The sequence below is a fragment of the Botryllus schlosseri genome, chromosome 2 (assembly GCF_051294905.1).
Source record: "Botryllus schlosseri isolate E-star chromosome 2, Bs_hap1, whole genome shotgun sequence".
Lineage (NCBI taxonomy): Eukaryota > Metazoa > Chordata > Ascidiacea > Stolidobranchia > Styelidae > Botryllus > Botryllus schlosseri.
Window position 1 is genome coordinate 40,129,993 of NC_137237.1, and position 9,813 is coordinate 40,139,805.

The 9,813-nt window shown below is 38.3% G+C and overlaps 1 non-coding gene across 1 annotated transcript; it reads right to left on the minus strand.

Moving 5' to 3' along the window:
- Positions 1-245: 245 nt before the first annotated feature.
- Positions 246-319, minus strand: Trnai-aau (transfer RNA isoleucine (anticodon AAU)). The gene has a single exon. It is a non-coding gene; the product is annotated as a tRNA-Ile (tRNA).
- Between the last annotated feature and the right edge of the window lie 9,494 nt (positions 320-9,813).

The window sequence follows — 9,813 nt, forward strand, 5'->3', positions numbered from 1 at the left end:
AATGGAGCAGAGTCTATGATCGCACGGTAAAATACAAGATGCCAACTTGGACTCTCGTCTCATTAAAAGATTTGATCAGTATCAATGTCATATATATCCTGCTTGAATTCTAATTTCGTCCGCGATCGCTATTAGTTGACGAGAGATCAAAGAAAGCATGAGGTAGTAATGGGTGATTGTGTGCTGGTTATGTTGCAAAAAGTCACTACAGTTACGTTGGTGTTGAAATTAAAAACAAAAAACTCTGGCCAGTACGGGGATCGAACCCGCGACATTCGCGTTATTAGCACGACGCTCTAACCAACTGAGCTAACCGGCCGCGACGACGATGCAGACAACTTACGTATACATACCAGTGAACTGAAATAAAGACTTTTGTTTGAGTGATTCTATTCTATTCAGATTTTCCAATACCGTATCCCTATTACGTGGCGCTAATTGTGTTTTAAATGCCCAATCCTAATAACATCCGAACTATTTTCTCCGTGTTTACATCAGCAGATTTTACTGATCATAGTGCTGGCAATATGTTTCGCTGTCACATTTGCGCTAACTAATGGATTTTCATACTGAGCAAATGACGCCAAATGACAACACGTGTTTTCTATTTTTCCGTGAACTAAATTTTAAAGTAGGCTACGCATCTAGAACTACTTAAATTCCGTTGTCAACAAAATGAAAAAAATAGCAAAACATCTGACTGCCGTTTTAGGGGTTTTCGCGGTTGCTGATTACGAATACCAAATAGTTTTGCCAGATTGGCGCTGTTCAGAAGATATGTATTTTTGTATACCCATTATAAAGCCCAAAATTAGTGTTTTTACCCTCGAATATTTCACTTGGTAGGAAGAAATAGTAGTTTTCCTAATTTTATGCGATGCATATATAGATAGACTATGATGAACAATCATGTTCTTATCAGTCAATCTATCAATATTAACATGACCTCATGCGAAATATTTGTTTGTCAAAAAAGCTGTTTGTCAAGCCTAACGGTCGTACTTTTGCACAACGGAAATGTACAATTCTCATGCATCAATTGATCATTCTATCCAGATCAAAGAGGAGTATAAAGCTATAACAATTTTCCGTGAAAAGCTTAACTACAACCAATCAATCAGTTTTTATTATTATTTTCATCATTTCAAAATATCACAAGACTGCGATACAATGGAAAGATAGGAGATGGGACGGTGTCGAAACAACTTGGAGTAGCCTTTAAGATCAGACATCCACCTTAGCCTAGGCGAAGTAATGAAGAGGCATGCTCACTGAATGAATAGTAATGCAGAGAATATAAGACACAAGCGACAAAAAGAGGTGGGCGAGGTCGATGTTAGGTCGTGGTCCCGGTAATCCTGAAGACTGGCTAGTATTCATTAAGAAGAAATTGCTTTTATTTCGACTTGAATGTGGACATGCTCGGCGACTGTCGAATAGCCGGCGAGATGCTGTTCCACAATTGGGGTCCGGCATACTTAATAGAGCAATGCATTTTCTTGTATTCCGTCCTGATCGTATGGTGGTTCTTCTCCGTTGACACAACGTGTGTTATATAGGCTATTGTGCGTTCTTGACCCCGAGGTGGAGTAGTAGTTTAAATTTGAGGGACATTGACCGCAATGGAATTGATACATAAACTCAGCAATGTCTAGCTTCCTCATATCTTCCATGTTTAGAACACCAAATCTTTTGAGAAGCGATTTGTCAGTTGCACATCCAGGCCCCCGTGGGACTTTGGCAATGATACAGGTGATCCGATGTTGAAGTTTTTTGCAGTGGGTCAATCGCACCCCAACAAAGAATTCATATTTGTTCATGTCGTTTGACTAGTAAATGGATAACTTCCCGCTTAGTCATACCTAGTTGCCAATCAAACGAGAAGCTTAAATCTGGTATCTTTGATAGATTTCGGATTCCGAAACGGATGAAAGATTCCAATTTCATATTAGGAAGGAGCTCACTGCTGCATGTAATTTCTCCTAAGATGTAGCAAATAAAACTATTTAGATGATCACAAAGCACCCAACTACAAACAATCAATCCGAAAATTCGTATCTGCATATGGAAAACTTGGAATACCCACAAGCATAAAAGTTCACTTTCTGTTCAGTCATCTTGATATATTTACTCAGCCTCTTGTTGATTAGCCAGGGGGGAGGTTCCACGAAGACATCAAAACAACAAAAGAAAGATATGGGGGAAGATGAGATGAACATAGGCTTATGGCAGACCATTGCTGGGACCTTTCGAGAAACTGCACTTACAGACGAAAATCGTACAAAAAACAATTGTGCTTTAAAATAAATTAATATTAATATATTGCAACTAATTATTTCAAATTTATAATAGGTGGTTGGCATAAAACTGTTTGAATTATTGCCACGTTATTTAAATATTATTATTAAATAAATAAATTTAGATATTGAATATGTAAATACTTATATATATGATTGGAGTTTATCCGTGAAAGTCTTTAACTGTGATAAATCTAATACCCTTAAATATAGTGCTGTTGCTGCATTTTGATTTAAAAGAGTCTTCTGTGTGTAAAAATAACATATAAATTCCATTTATAAACTTTATAGTACGACTGAGCCGATTTTCTATCCAGCTATTACAGCAAAAATCGGAGGTTTTGGTCAAAATATCCCCATGAGTTACCTCCAAATCAAGAGACAATTTGAAAGACAAGGTCATATTCGGAATCAGTTCCCTTCAGAACCTCCAAAACCACTCTTACTTTGTCTGCATAAAAATATGTGTTGACCAGTGTAATTTGTACAGGTCTGACCGACAGATATACCAACTCATTTGCATATAACATCATTGTGATGCCTCGTATTTTGGCTACATGTACTAGGCCAAAGTGGGTGCTTGATTGAAACACCGCAACTAGTCGTTAAGATTCCATCTCATCTGTAAATTTTATCGCAATTTAGCGGTGTTTTAAAATGATGAAAATGTTAATGAACTGAGTTGAATACAGGCATCCCGGTGAAATGATGATTTAATCGCCCGGGTGCATCTCCCAAACATGCCTTACTTTCGTGTTATCAAGTTTCGTGATTCACGAGAATACAGTGTCTTTTCTACACCCTACACGTATATGTAAAAAACGCAACCGTTTCCTTCACAGCTATCGCTAGATAGCCTGTAACAACTCAAATAAACTCGTCATCTTTTCCAAATTAGATTTAGGACTGGAATTACTGAATTCGTCAAAACTTGAAAGTCGAATTAAATTCATGAATCGAAAGAAATACAACAAAAATCAAGCTCACGTCATATCAAATCAGAATGCTTTGCCGTAAAAGCGAGAATGGCGAATGTCTGTACAACAAGCTTGGTTCGTTTCGCAAGATACAGTTCTTCTGCAGCATTTTCAGGAAACCCAGAAGTAAGATTAGAATGCAAATGGAAGTATAGAAAAATTTGACAAATTAGATTAGACTTACATTACCGGTATTTTTCTCCAATTAAAATTATCTAGATGTCCGACCGCGATGAATACGTATAATTTGTGGGATAGAAAGCAAGCGTCATCAATAATCGCCGCACGAAATCCGCGTTAATTCGTATTATACCGAAGGCAAATGATGGCGATGATGTCGGTGATTTGTAAAGCCATCGTCGAGAGGTCGAGCGGCGAAGATGTGCGCTTTCAGATTCCGATCTGGCGTTTGAAAATGTCGAATGTCGTCGGAATGCGTGACAGACGCAACACGGTGATTCATTGGCGAGGCTTTGAAGGGTTTGTAAAATTGCGGATTATATACAAACACTCGGTAGGCTTCAAACGGGAATGCCATTTCTCTAATCTTGAATCCACGGGGTTGTGGTAGATCGTAGCCTTTTGTTGTAGAGTTGGACAACTTGGAAATTTACAGATTTTCCAAATTAGATTGGAATAAGAATGATAGCCACAAAGATTTATTCGTAAATTGGATTAGATTTATAATTTCGTAATTCGTAATAAGTAGGAAATTGAGTTAGGCCTACTTCGGAATGAGAAAGACATACAACAAAAGAAGTTGATATCTAAGATTTGGTACTCATAAGCTCGACAATGACAAATGTCTGTACACCGAGCTTGGCTCTATTCACACGATACAGTTCTCCTGTATCATTTTCACGAGAATCTGAAATTAGAATTAAAATCCACATAGAAACAAATTTCACAAATTGTGTTAGAATTAGATTACCAACATCTTTCTCTAACCATAATAATAGTTGCTACGATTGATTGACGTAAGTTGGACAATTATAATTTTAAACGTCCAAATTCTCTAAGCATCGCGAAACTAAGATTGTGTACGCACCTTCAAGTCGGCGTGATGGTAGCCTTACCACCAGCGGTGGTCAATATAGTGAGCGTAACTACTGTGTACCTCCGAGAAGCTTTTCTATACACCAAATGCATGGTTTCAATATGAATATGCTAGTCAAGTTTTTAGAAGGCAAAGTTTTGCAAATTGTCACAATATTATCGTATCATATTTACAAAATTCAAAAGATTCCACGCATCATCTGCTAAGACCGGAATATTTTTGAAGATAATGTATACATCTTACCATACCATGCTGTAGATAGAAATATGACCTGTAGATTTGGCCTTGGAAATGATGGTGAATCGCGTGATCACGTTGTGTAATTACGGCGAAAGCCTACAAAATGGCGGATAAGAGCCTGCATGAAATGACGGAAAATCTCGTCTTCGTTCGAGCTTCGATTTGTCATGATTTTCAAGAATATTGATTCTGTTTTGCGCGCATACCAAGTGTATAAGATTCCGGCAACAATTTATTAGTCACGGATTAGATAGCACGGTACTTAACAATGTTTGTGGTTGATATTATGCCGCAGAAGTATAGAGTATAGACTCTTTTACATAAACGATTGCAGATATAAGTATATTGTAACTAAATGTGGTTCGTTCTAAGGATTGGTCAACGTACTCATCGCTGGTACTCAAGTATAAAAGTAGAAGTAGCGATTCCAAGATAAAATCAGAATTACTTGATATGGAAGTAGAAAATAAAGGTCTTCGAAGCACTCGAGTCAGTATAGTTGTACAACGTATATATACATCTGCTCGAGGAATCGCATATGCTTCGAACAGTGACTCAGCGGTGGCTTCTTTTGAAATTTCAAAACTATACCTGTCTAATTAGACGAATTAGAGCGAAATGCTGCAAATCTAAATCTATAACCTAATTTGTTGAATGTTTCTTTGCTCTCATGTTCATTCTAATCTAATTTCTCGCTTTTCTCACAAAAGAACTAAATAGTGCGAATAGTGCCATTCTCATGCTGATAAGAATGAATTATGATTTGATATGAAATGAACTCGATTCAAAGTCCAAGTTTTTGTGAATTCAGTAATTATATCTTTAATTTAATTTGATGAAAAAAAAACTATGAAGTTATCATTCTAATTCTAATATAATTTGACAAAACTGTAGTTATAATTTTTCATTTTTTTCTAATTTGAAAAAATGCGTAACTATAACTATGATTAAATTCTAATTTCGAGAAAACGTTGTAGCTGTACTCCTAGTTCAAATCTAATTTGGAAATGCTAAAAATTTTGTGGTTGTCAAAGTCTGCTCAAAATAATTTTATCCACCGGGTCCGGATGTTATTATTATTAAACTTCCGAAAAAACTGCTGGATTTGAGTGATTGAAATGAGTTTCAGTTTGCATTTTAAGTTCTTTTGTTTCTATACGAACAGTGAAAGAGAGAGAGAGAGAGAGAGAGGGAGAGAGAGAGAGATAGAGCGAGAGAGCGAGAGAGAGGTATTCGTTTTCGCCTGCACCACCGAGATTCTTTTGACGACGGAGACGCGATACGACCGTAAGGTCATCCAGTCAGCACCCCCGTTTTTTCTCCTCCGTGCTATCCGTGGATGCTGACCGCCTAGCACAGGGGCGGGCAACATACGGCCCGCGGGCCGGATTCGGCTCGCGGACAGTTTTCTGTCTTATATTATAATGTGGTCCGCGGCCCCAGTCTGCGTAGATTCCCCACTATATGCTTACTACGTCAAATGTTAGTGACTGTATTTTATTACACGTGTATGCGCAGAGTACGAGAGCGGAGCTTACGCGTAAGTTCGTCGAAGCGAGAAGACTTGCATTATCGGCATTTACGATGTACTCAACCCTAGTGTTGTTTGTGGTAATCATGGCGTTTGTCGACTACAATGGTCGTTTACACCAGGATGATATTTATTATTTTTGATTCCGTAACCGCCGAGTTGTAGCACGGCACACTTCTAGACTTTTGTAAGACACCGTTTATGCCAGGGGTTGCCATCTCAGAACGGGTCGCGGGCCACTTTTCAAATTTCGAATAGGACGCGGGCATGAATTCAATATCGAGATTAATTAGGCCACACAGTTGAACAACGACGCTATCTCGTCACCTACTCAACCCTAACGAATTGATATCTTGATAAATTTGGGGTACCGGGCTTATCGAACGCCTTGAAATCCTAATTATAAGGATTGCACCGTGTGTTTGATTGATCAGAAAGAAGCGAACATGGCGGCGCCCGCCCGTCGACCGGAGAAGTTGCCCGCCCCTGTTAGCAGGATCGCAGCGGATACCAGTTTTCAATAAGTCTTTGGTCTGTCCCGGCCGGGGATCGAACCCACGACCTACCGATCAAGAAGCATCTGGCATCGATCATTTCAAGTACAAGTTGTCGTATATTAATATCGCAGTCTCACCATGCTTAACTTAATGTTTGTTTGGGATTTATCTCACTTCAACGAGACCGAATCCGGCCATAGAAATAACTCAACTTTATTATGATACATGGCCGAAAATTATTCACGCCGCCATCAGCTTTTCCAATTCCAATTCGCCCATAATCTGTCAGTGAAGCATTCAGTAGCGAAGCAACCTCGGAATTTGAAGGTAAGGTGTAAATACGGAGCGGCCTTTGTAATTTATTCGACCGTAAGCGACGCGATGCGCCGGAGAATGATAATATCATAACTGCAGATTAATTTTGAAAATCATCGCGACCCGTTACTGCGCTATCTGTCACGAACACTCCTTGGAAACGTGAACTGTAGCGGAATATTCATTCCTACAAATTTATTCCTAGAGAGACTTCCACAATTACATCATTCTAGTTGTATAATGAGACAAATTGAAGTGAAAAGCCAGTCTGATTTGCGAACCATTTAATGCTGTCGTATAAATTTTAATTTTATTTCTCTCGCTATTTAGGAAATGCTACAGGAGAACTGTATCGAGGCAATCTTTGTATACAGACATTATTCATTCTCGTGCTTATCTAGATGAACTCTGATTTGATATGGAGTCACCTTGATTTTTGCTGTATTGTTTCTAATTCGATTTCAAAATATTTTCAGAATCACTCATTCTAATTCTAATTAAATTTGGAAAAAAGTGTAGCTATCATGCTTATTATAATCTAATTCGGAAAGTCTGTAAATGTAGTAGTTGGAGAGCTCCAACTTGTTACTAGCCCAAACGTGAAATGGAACGACCTCACTCGCGACGAGCTGGTTAATCTTGACTGATTTACGGCAAACGAGGCGTCTCGCAGTACGGCGGTGAACCGGAACTTATTATATGTGACAATGAATTATTCTGTCAACAATGCAGTGGACGACTGCGAATTCACCAACGGTTTTACGCTCGAAATTTGACGGAATATAGTGAAAATGTATCGAACCAAAGATGGCGAGTATAGTTAAGTACTTGTGCTTTTGGAGTACTCTAGCACGTGCACTAAAGGGGCCGTGTTTCAGAATACTTCCGATTCTACTTGAAGAGTTTTGTAGGCAAAACTATATTAACTACTGACTAATATGCTTGCTACCTACTACGTTACACACTACTTGTTTAAACTTTGGACTTTATAAAGTAGAAAGTAGTTTGGGATAAGTTTGAGTCATTATTACGAGTGAAATTGTCATGGCAACTGAACGGAATAGTCACTGTATCACGACAACTAAAATATATATTTAGAAGATTCTATTTAATCGTATTTCATTTGTTACTTTGATTTAATGAGGAAGATATGTCCTGCAATTTCGGAACTGCAAAAAGTTATTGTTATTTTTTTTTTTTGATAATAATTGTTAAAATAATGTTGTGATGCTTATAAAGTCGAATATCTATTGCACCACAAGTTTTTCAGGTAATTGTATAAAGAGATGCTACATATTCACAATATAAAGTTAATTCTCATGAATCATTCATAACGCAACTATACAAAGTCGATTACATGTAAAATGTTGGTATCAGTCAATAATTTGTTAATTTATTTGCTCAAATGGCTAAAAGTATGCGATACCTATAGATCAAATCTATTTTTCGGAACAATTTATTTTGTACTTCCACACTTCAGGTACTTTTGTCAAGTCTCGGCAAATGATGACGCTAGAAATCGACTTGCCATTTCCACTTGAGTAGCAACCTGGATTACTACACCATTTGTACAAAAATCAAGGCCTCGGGACTAGGGTTGGCCGCAATGTGTAATGCAAAGTGTTCGAATCGGAATCAATAATTTAATCTAATTGATTCGAGTCGAGTAGTTGAAGATGGTTTTTCGATTGCCTAAAATTACACGCTCTTTGCCAATAAGAATTAATTTACAGACGAGAGCGATACAGTTACGACTCACGCTACTATTTTTCACAGCGGAAGCCTTCAAACCTCGATCGGTTGTGTCGCAGCGTACGAAACATGTCGTTAGTACAAAAAACGTTAGTGGAAATGAGTCAAAGGACGAATCTGTGAAGTCGTGATCAAACCACAGCATTGTCGCAGAGTGCAATACATGGTCGAAAAAATAATAAATCATCTTTCATGAGGTGCAAAACTGGCATGATATCCTTTGTAGTCGCGAAAATGGTGAATTTGTAAACCTTCCGCGTGTTTTATGCTCTAACTAGGAAGCCATAACGAGTGATACCAAAATACCCAGCTCGGCACCTAATATCCGATTAAGAATCGAAGCACTCCGATAATCAACTTTGCCAGACCTTCTCGTAGCATCACGAATTTTCCTGTTCGTAATTCCAAACCAGTCCGGAATATCATGGGTGCTTCCCCAGTCGCGTGCGACAAAACCTCTCGAATTTACAAGTTGTTTTACAAGACCGGCAATATTATTTTAGCGTCGCCGCATTCAAACCGTTTGTTTTGATTAACAACATGAGCTGTGTCGCTATTTACGACTGAAGAGAAGCACTCGAGATATTTGAAGCTATTCGGAGGCATTACTTCGTTATACTACCCAAACTGAATGTATTATTTTGGGCGAACGCGGTTGATATGAAAATATTGTTTCTGACACGAATCGCGTCCGAGCACGTTGTGTTATAACTATTGCTGGGCAAATTCAAGTGGCTGAGGGATTCGATTCTGAATCGAGAATTTGGCTGAAGGTTGATGATATGGATTCACAGATATGTCTAGGGGTGGTGTGAACGTGAGGTTCACGTTCGCGTTCTGTGTGTGAACCTCAGAAATTTAGAGGTTCACGTTCACAAACGAACCTTGGTAGGTTCTGGACTGTGAACCTTTTTCATATAATAATATTTTCGCTTCATTATAACATCTTTGGTTGAAATTTATTGCATTTCAACTGCGGGCCACTCTATGCATGGCGCTGGCAGGATAAAAAAAATCAACACTAAACGAGCATGCACCTTGACAATCTCAAATATTTTACTTGCTTTGTTGCAAAAGTTTGCTCGAAATATCCAGCTTTCCGTTTGTGAATATTTAGTGACGCTCTGCTGTGAGATTAACCCGCAAG